Raw genomic sequence first — 13,299 nt, 5'->3', positions numbered from 1 at the left:
CCTCCCTCTCCCCCCCCCCCCCCCCGGTTATTTCTGCGCTTCTCTGTCCCCTTGCGTCGCTTGATATTATTGGTTGTTTGTAGTTTGTATTCATCTCCAGGAATCTGTTGCTGCAATTTGTTGGTATTAGTGACGGACCTATAGGAGTTTTCTCCTCACATAAATAGTCTCTCCCCCTTTTGCACTTCACTCTCTTTTCTCTCTTACTTTTTTTCTTCTTTCTTTTTTTTTTCCTCCTCTTTTTCCCCTCCCTTTTCCAATCTCATTTTTGCACTCCTTTTTTTCTTTCTTTCTTTTTTCTCTTCTACCTTTTTCTCTTCTTTCCCCCTTATCTCCCAACTCTCTTAGCTCGGGTGGCCACCTTTATTTGGGGTTAGTAATATCGGAAATACAATAGTGTTCAGTGCCTGGTACGTTGTGCCTTGTTGTGTTGTATTTTGTGCCTCTAAATCAATGCAACAGATTCAAGCAACAGCGGCCTCCTGATCACCACATGCTCTGCCTGGGGAACAGTTGCTGCGTCTGAAGCCTCCCTCCACCAGCCAGAAGAGCCACCACAACTGTGAACAGCACCCATCAGAGGCTCTGCTATCAACAGAGGAGCCGCTGCTACCACAACCGCCCAAGGAGCAACCACAGACCGAGGAGCCACTGCCACCCAGGGAGCAGCCACTGCCACCCAGGGTCCAGCCACTGAACGATTCAACAACTAGTAATGTCAGTGAGATCAAACATGGGTAGACAAAGAAACCCCCAAAGGAAAGAAAAGGAGGACTCGCCAGAAAAGCAGCTAAGTGAGACAGAGATATGCAACATGACGGAAAAAGAATTCAGAATAAGGTTCCTAGAGTACATGCACCGGATGTTCAAGAAGCAAGAAGAAACAGATGAAACACTCAACTACGTATGCAAGAAGCTAGAAGAAACAGATGAAAAAATCAACAACTTAAGTAAGTCCCAAGAAGAAATGAAGAGCGACATAGCTGCAATAAAAAACACCATTGAAAGTATCAACAGTAGACTGGGAGAAGCGGAGGACCGAATCAGTGAATTAGAAGACAAGGAAGCAAAACACACTCAAACTGTACTGCAAATGGAGAAAAAAATTAAAAGACAGGAGGAGAGCCTAAGGGAACTTTGGGACAACATGAAACGAAGCAACATACGAATAATAGGGGTGCCAGAACAACAGAAAGATGAACATGGATTAGAAAACCTATTCGAAGAAATAATATCAGAAAACTTCCCTGAGGTGGGGAAGAAAAAAGTCACACAAGCCCAGAGAGTCCCAAACAAGGTGAACCCGAAAAGACCCACACCAAGACACATCATAATTACCATGGCAAATGTTCAGGATAAAGAGAGAATCTTACAGGTTGCAAGAGAGAGGCGGAAAGTAACATACAAGGGATCTCCCATTAGATTATCAAATGATTTCTCAACAGAAACACATCAGGCCAGAAAAGAATGGACGGAAATCTACAAAGTGATGCAAAGCAAAGGACTGAATCCAAGAATACTCTATCCAGCAAGGCTATCATTCAAAATTGAAGGGGAAATAAGAAGCTTCACAGACAAAAAAGGGCTAAGGGAGTTTATCACCACCAAGCCAGCCATGCAAGAAATGCTAAAGGGACTGGTGTAAAAGAAGAAATAGCAAGCTCAGAAAGAAAACAGCCACACACACACACAAAAAAGAAATGGCTACAAACAAGTACCTTTCAATAATAACTTTAAATGTAAATGGACTAAATGCTCCAACTAAAAGACATCTAGTGGCTGAATGGATAAAAAAACATGACCCATACATCTGCTGTCTACAAGAGACCCACCTCATTGGAAAGGACTCACACAGACTGAAAGTGAAGGGATGGAAAAATATCTTTCACGCAAATGGAAAGGAAAAGAAAGCTGGGGTAGCAATACTTATATCTGACAAAATACATCTCAAAGTGAAGGCCATAACCAGAGATAAGGAAGGCCACTTCATAATACTAAAGGGATCAATACAACAAGAAGATATAACCCTGGTAAACATATACGCACCCAATGCAGGAGCACCCACATACATAAGAAAACTTCTGGAAGATATCAGGGGAGATATCGACAATAACACAATCATAGTAGGGGACTTTAATACACCACTGACATCACTGGATAAATCGGCTAGACAAACAATCAGCAAAGAAACAGCAATCCTAAATGACTCACTAGATCAGATGGACTTAATTGACATCTTCAGAACACTACACCCCACAGCTGCGGAATATACATTCCTCTCAGGTGCTCATGGGACATATTCAAAAATAGACCACATATTGGGTCACAAGCAAAGTCTCCACAAATTCAAGAAGATTGAGATCATAAAAAGCATCTTCTCAGACCACGATGGCATAATGTTAGAAATAAACTACAATAAAAACAACCCAAAATACTCAAACACTTGGAAGCTGAATAGCATGTTATTAAATATTGATTGGGTTACCGATGACATCAAAGAAGAAATTAAAAACATCCTGGACACTAATGACAATGAAAACACAACAATCCAAAACTTCTGGGACACAATGAAAGCAGTCCTGAGAGGGAAGTTTATAGCTCTACAGGCCTATCTCAAAAAACAAGAAAAAATGGTAGTTAATCATCTAACTCTTCAACTCAAAGAATTAGAAAGAGAGCAAGAAGAAAACCCCAGAGTGAGCAGAAGGAAGGAGATAATAAAGATTAGAGCAGAAATCAATGACATAGAGACCAAAAAAACAATACAGAAAATCAATGAAACCAAGAGCTGGTTCTTTGAAAGGATAAACAAGATTGACAAACCCCTCGCCAGGCTCACCAAGAAGCAAAGAGAAAGGTCCCAAATAAACCAAATCAGAAATGATAGAGGCGAAATAACAACAGACCCCACAGAAATACAAATGATTGTTAAACAATACTACGGGCAACTCTACTCCAACAAACTAGACAACCTGGAGGAAATGGACAAATTCCTAGAAAAATACAACATTCCAAAACTCAATCAGGAAGAATCTAAAAACCTCAATAGGCCAATAACTATGGAAGAAATTGAAGCAGTCATCAGAAAGCTTCCAGCAAACAAAAGCCCAGGGCCAGACGGCTTCACAGGGGAGTTCTACCAAACATTCAAGGAAGAACTAAAACCTACCCTCCTCAGACTACTACAAAAAATTCAAGAGGAAGGAACACTTCCAAGCTCATTCTATGAAGCCAGCATCACCCTAATACCAAAACCAGGTAAAGACATCACAATGAAAGAGAATTACAGGCCAATATCCCTCATGAACATAGATGCCAAAATCCTCAACAAAATCTTAGCAAATCAGATCCAGCAGTACATCAGAAGGATCATACACCATGACCAAGTAGGATTTATCCCAGAGATGCAAGGATGGTACAACATCTGTAAATCAATAAATGTGATACATCACATAAACAAATTGAAAGAAAAAAACCACATGGTCATATCAATTGATGCAGAAAAAGCATTCGACAAAATCCAACACCCATTTTTGATAAAAACTCTCAGAAAGGTGGGAATAGAAGGATCATACCTCAACATAATAAAAGCCATATATGACAGGCCCACAGCCAACATCATACTCAATGGACAAAAACTAACACCATTTCCCCTAAGAACAGGAACAAGACAGGGATGCCCATGCTCACCACTCCTGTTCAACATAGTCTTGGAAGTATTATTAGCCATTCCAATTAGACAAGAAGAAGAAATAAAAGGCATCCAAATTGGAAAAGAGGAAGTAAAACTGTCCTTATTTGTAGATGACATGATATTATTCATAGAAAACCCTAAAGCCTCCATCAAAAAACTTTTAGACTTAATAAAAGAATTCGGCAATGTAGCAGGATACAAAATTAATGCCAAGAAATCTATGGCATTTCTATACACCAATAGTGAACTTGCAGAAAGAGAGACTTAATAAACAATCCCATTTACCATCGCACCAAAAAAATTAAGCTACCTAGGAATAAACTTAACTAAAGAGGTAAAAGACCTCTACTCAGAAAACTACAGGACGTTGAAAAAAGAGATAGAGGAAGACATAAAGAAATGGAAGAACATACCATGTTCTTGGATTGGCAGAATCAACATCATTAAAATGTCCATACTGCCCAAAGCAATCTATAAATTCAACGCACTTCCCATTAAAATACCAAAGGCCTAATTCAAAGATCTAGAACGAACTCTCCAAAAATTCATCTAGAATAAAAAAAGACCCCAAATAGCTGCAGCGATCCTGAGAAAGAACAAAGTAGGTGGGATCTCAATGCCAGATATCAAGCTGTATTACAAAGCCACTGTTCTCAAAACTGCCTGGTACTGGCACAAGAACAGACATATAGATCGATGGAATAGAATAGAGAGTCCAGAAATTAGCCCGAACCAATATGCTCAATTAATATTTGACAAAGGAGGCAAGAACATACAATGGAGCCAAGATAGTCTCTTCAATAAATGGTGTTGGGAAAATTGGACAGATATGTGCTAGAAAATGAAACTAGACCACCAACTTACACCATACACAAGAATAAACTCAAAATGGATAAAGGACTTAAATGTACGACAGGAAACCATAAAAATTCTAGAAGAATACAAAGGCAACAAAATCTCAGACTTATGCCAAAACAATTTCTTCACTGATACAGCTCCTAGGGCAGTTGAAACTAAAGAGAAACTGAACAAATGGGACTACATCAAAATAAAAAGCTTCTGCACAGCAAAAGAAACCATCAACAAAACAACAAGAAAACCCACCTCTTGGGAAAACATATTTGCCAACGTCATATCTCATAAGGGCTTAATCTCCAAAATTTATAGGGAACTCATACAACTTAACAAAAAGAAGATAAACAATCCAATCAAAAAATGGGCAAAGGATCTAAATAGACACCTTTCAAAAGAGGACATTCAGAAAGCCAAGAGACATATGAAAACATGCTCAAAGTCACTAATCATCCGAGAGATGCAAATCAAAACAACAATGAGGTACCATCTCACACCTGTCAGAATGGCCATCATCAACAAATCAACAAACGACAAGTGCTGGAGAGGATGTGGAGAAAAAGGAACACTTGTGCACTGCTGGTGGGAATGCAGACTGGTGCAGCCACTATGGAAGGCAGTATGGAGGTTCCTCAAAAAATTGGAAATGGAACTCCCATTTGACCCTGTGATCCCACTACTAGGAATATATCCCAAGAAACCAGAAACACCTATCAGAAAGGGTATATGTAACCAGATGTTCATAGCAGCACAATTCACCATAGCTAAGATCTGGAAACAGCCTAAGTGCCCATCAGTAGATGAATGGATTAGAAAGCTGTGGTACATCTACACGATGGAATACTATGCTGCTGTTAAAAAGAAGGAACTCCTACCATTTGCAACATCATGGATGGAACTGGAGAGCATTATGCTAAGTGAAACAAGCCAGTCAATGAAGGAAAAATACCACATGATCTCACTCATTCATGGATAATAAAGACCATTACAAACTTTTGAACAATAATAGATACAGAGTCAGAGCTGCCTCAAACTGATTGTCAAACTGCAGTGGGAAGGCCAGAGAGAGTTGGGGGGCAGGAGGGAGGGGAGTAAGAGATCAACCGAAGGACTTGTATGCATGCATATAAGCATAACTAATGGACATAAGACACTGGGGAGTAAGGGAGGGTAGGGGTTTGTCAAGGGCTGGGGGGAAAAAAGGACACTTATGTAATACCCTTTGTAATACTTTAAGCGAAAAAAATAAAAAATAAAAAAAAAATAAAAAAAGATGCGCAATCATTTGTGGAATAAAATCGAATACATTCAGAAGTAATAAAAGAATAAACTGAAGCCAATTGTTTGGATGGTGAGCCTTAGTTTAACATTGACGTTTTAACTAGCAGCTGAAAGTCGTGCTCTCAAGACCCAAACGTGCTTTGTGCAATTGTTTTCTTGGGCTTTTCTAATACGTTTATGAATTATAAACTTGTTAGTGAAGGTGCTTAAGTTTAGTCCTTTGTGTTTTCTCCCCTTCGTGCCTTAGGAACTTAGATGCTTTATTGGCTCACATGCTACTAGAACTATTCCTGCGTGCGGTAGGTACTCAGAAAACACTTGTTGACTGAATTTTGAACTTTTTTGGGGGAGATGGGTGACGTGGGCACTATGTGCTTAAATTAAGTTTTTATTTTTATAATACTGAGTAAGTCTAAACAATATTTCTCACAATTCTATTATTCTTTCTTTAAAGAATGAAAACAAATCCCTTCTCACCCTCCCCCCCCCCCTTTTTCTTTAAAGCCAATTCCACAAGCTATACATTTTAAAAGGGTCAGAATTATCATGGAAATATGAAGCCATGGGAATAGATACTGCAGTTATATCCAAATGATATTTAATAAGTTGTACTTATACTACTTTGTATGCAATGACCCATAAAAATTTGCGTGCTTCATCTAATGAGATTTTTAAAAATATTGTCTAAATTCCAAGTCTTAGGCAAAATGTAATTTAGATGTAGCATTTCTTATTTGAAGTATCGTTGGACACTGTGTCTTTTCCTGTTATACTTGTATGAATGAATGAGTAGGTACAACTCTCTCATGGGATATTACTTAAGTAATAATTATCCAATGAATCAGCATACTGAGGTATCAGAAAAGCCAAATGTAAATATACCCATTTGTACCTGTGGGAGGAAGGGACTCAGCTTTCACATCTATGTTTTATTCTCTGCATGTGCAATAAGCCTGGAACTCAGTGCTAAGGAGAGAGCATTGGCTAAAGAACTTCCTCTCTGTGAATGGGAGAGAAGGATTTGACTCATTGTGTGTTGATGTGTTTTCAGCACCTTTTGCTACACCGTCTATAAAAAACTGGATTATCTGTTGATCTGTGTTCCTACTGCTTATAAAATCAGAATGCTCATTGGCATACATTGTAGACTTTTTTGTAGAGCACTTTGAAGAAACTACATGCCAATCAGTCTAAAAATAAAGTTTTCAGAAGAACAAATACCTCCTGGCTACTTCTAAGCACTTAAAGGAATTTAAATTAGCTCATTGTTGATTTAAATGAGATTATTGTTGATTTACCAAAGTTTTTTTCCCTCCAACACATCAGCTTATAAATGTTAGTATAGTTTAAAAGGGCTCTCAGGTTGGTTTGTAAAAAAAAAAAAAAAAAAAAAAAAAAGTATTATAATGACTACTAAGTTTGTTAAGAGCATACTCATTCCTGTTTCAAAACTATTTCATAATAAGTTGTTATAAGAATAGGTGTATTTTTAAAAAGTTAAGTTCCTGCTATTTATAGGAACTATCACCTAAGTGCCTGTGATTATAGATTTCTTTCTGGGTTATACTTCTGAAAGGGTAAAAAACTTCTGCATTGATTAGACAGTGTGTTTAGTGGTCAAGAGCATTAGGCTTTGATTCAGATTGTTTTGATTCAAATCTTGGATCTTCCACTGAGTAGCTGTGTGACCTGAGGCAAGTCACTTAACATCTCTGTTTTTGTGTGAATTGACCTTTAAAACTTGGAGACTGGTAGGTCCTGAAAGGGTGAGGGCTATGCCCTCCATCTTACCCCGTATCCTCCATGTTGGGGTAGGAGCCATGTGCTCAGACCCCCTTCTTCCCGGAATCCCAGGCCTCTGCTGGCCACGCCCTGGATTTCTTTAAACTAACCAATGACAGTCGAGGGATGTGCGAGCCATAAGAATTACCGCATCCTATGTAACAAGACCCGGCTTGCGCCTGGCCAATCGACAGGGCCCACAGTCCCCTCACTCCACCCCCTATTAAAACCCTGGTTTTTCTCATAGCGGTCTCTCTCCCCGCTTCTTGCTGTTGGGTCAGAGGGGGCTGGGAGCCAGACCTGGGTCTGTACTACTAATAATAATGGGCTCTTTGCTTTTGCATCAGATTTGGCTGACTCCCTGTTGGTCTGTGGGGATCTTGAAATCTGGGCATAACATTTGGGGGCTCGCCGGGATCCCCAACACCATCCAGGGACCCCCCCCGCCCCCCAGTTCGGAGGGCCTGACTGACTGCGGTAGGTGTCTGTGTGATTGTGTGTTTGTATCTGCTTGTAGCTATCCTGTGTGAGCTCACTTCTGAAATCTGTATTCGCCCGCATTGATCTTAAGTAGATGCATGAAGATCAAGGGCGGGGTGGGAGGAGTCGGGGGACGCCTCGACCCTCCATCTGGAGGGGTGTAGTTTTGCTTCTGAGGAGTCAGAAGGTCTGTAGGAACCCCCTCAATCTGAGACAGGCGGGTCGCTCCCACTGGTTGGTGCGCAGCCACTGGTTGGCGCAGCCATTGTTTTCGGTTTACAGGCAGTTCACTCCCGCTTCGGTTTTTGCTTCCGTGGAGTTGGAAGGCTGTTCTTTGGGGCCCTCTTGTTTGTCTGTGTCTGTGTTTTTCTGTTTTCTGTGGACTTACTGGACGGATGTTATGGGACGGACTCAGACTGCTCCTTTGGGTATTGTGATTAATAATTTCAAGGAGATTGGGGGAGGCTGTAGAGCTCCCTCAGGAGTTGGGAAGTTGCTATTGTTTAAACTCTGAATGAATGTCTGGTGAATGTATGTGAGTGTGGAGGGAGGGGGCCTGCCCTCTCCCCTCGTTTGTCTTCTTTGTGTGGCTTCAGGACTTAGGTCAGGTGGGCATCTGAGTAAGGATCTGTGAAAACAGGTCACCCCCTCCCCAAGTAAATGCGTCTGGAATTTCTGTGCACGTGTGAGAAGAAAAGCTGGCTTAGAACTAATGTGCTCACCATCCGATTTTGGATAGAATTTTAAGCTGGAAGCTCCTTGCAAATGTGCAGAAAAAGATGCTAGCTAAATTCTAGCAGTAGGATTGCCATTTCCATAATAAAGAACAGTTTTTCCAAGGGGAAAAAAATGGTCCTTTGTTAATTAAGAAAGCTTTTCTTAATGGAGGAAGGAGATAGTCTCCTCCTGCCTGCAGTAAAATCTTAAAGAATGTGGTCAATTTACATCTGAAAAGACCAGGTAGGCCAGAACCTGTTTGCAGGGCTCAAATGTGGTTTTCCAAAGCCACTTGGAAGTAAAAAGTAGTTTACTCTAATTTGCCTCATGAAGAATCTAAAGAACAGAATTAAATCTATTGGTTGAATATTGAGAAATGCTGAATATTTAACTTGCCAGCTAAAAGTTTAAGGTCTTTTTTCTTGCCGTTGGGAAGTTTGAAGCTACACCCTTTTTTGGCTGGGTCATCTTTAAAAGTGGGACACAAGGAACTTTGATCCAGTGGGCCTTGCTAGGTTTCTCCCTATCATACACACGTTTATATTAAACCATAGTTATCTATGATGGCAGCTTCCTTCCTGGATCAGGTCCTCTAATTTCTTTAGGCAGTAAGGGGAAGGTCAGAGTGTTCTCCTGAGTCTTGTTTCTTAAAATTAACCAGCTTAAAGTAATCAATTCCCAAAGAGGCATATTTTGGGGTGACACACTTTGCTTCCCCTCAATTTATAAAACCGAGTGAGTAAGTCACCTCACATAATAAAATAAACTTTTCTTTCTTTCTTTTTAAAATATCTTATTGGTTTTTTACAGAGAGGAAGGGAGAGGGATAGAGAGTTAGAAACATCGATGAGAGAAACATCGATCAGCTGCCTCCTGCACACTCCCCACTGGGTATGTGCCCGCAACCAAGGTACATGCCCTTGACTGGAATCAAACCTGGGACCCTTGAGTCCCCAGGCCGACGCTCTATCCACTGAGCCAAACCAGTTAGGGCTAAAATAAACTTTTCAAAACTCAACAATATAATTCCTTGATAGCAAAAATTATTTAATGTATTTTTTTAAAAAAAGGAAAATATGTCCTATGAAATGTAAATATAATAAGATAATTACATTTAGAACTAAAAATTGGATTCAATTCTTGGACACAGTCCTTGGATCGTGGCAGCCTTCTTGAATTCATACAAGTTTTTGCTGATTCAGTGGTTTCTGCTGCTGCCAGAACAATTCTTGTATTTCCTGGGTCACACTCTGTCACTCCAGCCACCGTTAATGCAGAGTAGAGTCAGATTTTGGCCTGAGTAGACACAAATAACTTATTTTTAAAAATGAGGCACCAAATCTGCTGTTAATGAAAATTTGATCAAAGCTTATTCTGTTGAAAGGGAAATTAGCTAGAAATAGGATAATTTTTTTTAGATAAATGTTTATGCTTTTAAAATTAGGAGCTCTTACTTCATAGTTAGCAATATTCTAAGCTTTAGAGACGTGCACTTCAAATTGTAGTCTGCCAATCACCTGCTCTAAGAATATATTCAAATATATGCATCTTAATTATTAAATTAATATCTTAATTTAGTAATAATTATATATCACATTAAATATGCAGATTCCTAGACCCACTGTATGCCTACTAAATCAGAATCTCTGGAAGAGAGCAAACACATCTTATTATTTATTTTATTTTTGTTTTTTGCATTTCAGATAATTTATTTCACCTTATTAAAACCTGAGAACCATTAGGTCAGTCTTAAGAAAATGGTTGAAATTGTCCAAATACTAATTCTCATCTTAATTAAAGATTGGAAAACTACAGATTTGAAAAACTAAAACAGCATTCTACCAAATAATCACAAAATATAGGATATGGAGGTGATTTCATCTTCTTCCACCTCTATTAAACTTTTTTCTCCCATTTCAAAGGATAAAAGTCCTTCCTGGATCTGCAATGAATTTATCCATGGTGACTCCTCTCCAGTTTTCTCAATAGGAAGCTTCTCTAGCCTGATGCTGAGATGCATTACTTTTTGATCACACAATTGTTGCTTTGGATTAAATATGTAGTTGTTATCAGAGAAATTCGTGGAGCGGAGGAAATGGCAGATCTGCCAAATTGGTACCACCCAGAGTTGGGTTCTAACAGACTTTCTGATCTAGAGGGTAGACATGAAATATATGATTTGGTGAGAAGAGTGGACAGGTGTGTGTGTGTGTGTGTGTGTGTGTGTGTGTGTGTGTGTTTGGATGTGTGAGTGGTGGAGACAGATGGATACAAAGGACATGAGAAGAAAGGTTTGAATGAAAACAGAGCAGAGGTCACCATCCTTAAATAAAAATTAGGGTATTGTCATGGCACATTTACCCAGGTTCTCAATATATGTATTTCTGAGCAGTAAATAGTTGTAGTTATTTTGCATTTTGATTCAGAAACAACCTGTTCAACATGGCTGGCGTGGCCCAGTGGTTGAGTGTTGACCTGTGAACCAGGAGATCACCAGTTTGATTTCTGATCAGAGTACATGCCGGTGTGGGGCATTCAGGAGGTAACTGATCAATGATTCTCTCTCAGCATTGATGTTTCTATCTCTCTCTTTCTCCCTTAATCTCTGAGATCAATAAAAATATATTTCAAAACAAAAAGAAATAACATATTTTTTAGAAATCTCAGCAAAAATAATTGGAAAGAATTACACAAGGACACATTTGAAGGCCTGCTATTCTTCAAGTATTTGTAAGTTAATTATAAATTATATTTATTTATGAGTTTTTAGTTATATGTAAAATAAAGAAGGGGTTCAAATTAGATAATGTCTACAATTTCTGCCAGGAATAAAATTCTACAATTCTGTAAGTTGTGTAGTGCTCCAGCCCATCTCTAGCATTTAATATCTCCGATGCATTTACAATTTTATAATCATATAGACAGGAAAAACTTTTTAATTGTAGAGGAAAAGTGGAAATGAGGTCTGAATTATTATACACATCCATATGAGCCTTGTTATATAAGTGTTCATATGCCATCTCCTTATATTTATATGTAGGGCCCATGGATGAAATTTGGCCTATGGTGTGTGTTTTTACAACCCGTAATGATTTTTACACTTTTGAAGGTCTGTAAGAGAAGAGAGAACTTCAGCTTAACCTCAAATTGTCTTCTATAGGACAATAAAATATAGAACACTTGCATTAATTTAAATACCATTAACTCAGAATTTTTGATAATATACCAGTAATCTAAATTAGATGGACATTTATACATTAAATGTTTAATTAATCAGATGAGTTATATAAACAGTATTATTAAGAACATATTCAGTTACCAAGAGAGCAGACTGGTGTTAAGGATTTCAATGTAGGAATTGTTATACAAACATTAAAAATAAATGTTTAAAATGATGGTTAAGCCCTAGCTGGTTTGGATAGAGAATGAAAGGTCCCAGTTTTGATTTCATCCCTGGGTTGCAGGTTTGATCCCCAGTAGGGGGTGTGCAGGAGGCAGCCAATCAAAGATTCACTCTCATCATTGGTGTTTCTATCTCTCTCTCCCTCTTCCTTCCTCTCTGAAATCAATGAAAAAAATAAAAAATAAAATGAGATTAAGCCCAGCCAATATGCCTCAGTAGTTGAGCATCAACCCATGAACCAGGGGATCATGATTTGCTTCCTGGTCAGGGCACCTGCCCGGGTTTCAGGCTCAATCCTGGGGGCGATTCTCTCTCATTATATTTCTATCTCCCTCTCCCTCTCCCTTTCTCTCTCTGAAATCACTAAAAACATAATTAAAAAATGATGGTTAAGTGGTATAGTTAGAAATGTTTACATAAGTAAATATATCAAAAATGCCCCTAACGTTACTAATTGCAAAATAAAAATCTCTTCATCTTCCTTGTCAAAGATGAAATGCTTGCCGAATAATTCTATTTATTGAGATATAAGGAGATGTTCTTTTCTATAAAAACTCAATTATGATCCTTTGTTGATGGCACCTAGAGCCTTGTATGTCATTAATCCTTATTAAGCTAATTAATGGTGCTCTTTAGGAAATGGATTCTTTTTGGCTTCAGGGAAGTGATTATAACTAGCCTCACATGACATTAAAAATAGCCCTTTGAATTATCAAACCTTTCAAGGGACAACCACTTTTGTATCGATCTTCTTGGGTACCTCTGCCACCTGGGTTCTAAGCCTGACAAACAGTTTGGAGGAAGACAGATGAGATAACTAACTGCTCAATAGATTAGGTCATTCATTACTTCTACTGTGAAATACACTGTAAGATAATTATTTCATGCTAGCATAAGTATTCCCATTCATTAAAAAATGCCAGTCAATAAATAAGTGAGCCCTAACTGGTTTGGCTCAGTGGATAGAGTGTTGGCCTGCAGACTGAAGGGTCACAGGTTCAATTCCAGTCAAGGCATGTACCTTGGTTGTCGGTGCATCCCCAGTGGGGGGTGTGCAGGAGGCAGCTGATTCATGTTTCTCTCTCATCGA

Source organism: Myotis yumanensis, unplaced genomic scaffold (assembly GCF_028538775.1).
Source record: "Myotis yumanensis isolate MYYU_CA2020_CCGP unplaced genomic scaffold, mMyoYum1.0.hap1 SCAF_9, whole genome shotgun sequence".
Lineage (NCBI taxonomy): Eukaryota > Metazoa > Chordata > Mammalia > Chiroptera > Vespertilionidae > Myotis > Myotis yumanensis.
Note: the sequence above shows the minus strand (reverse complement) of the source record.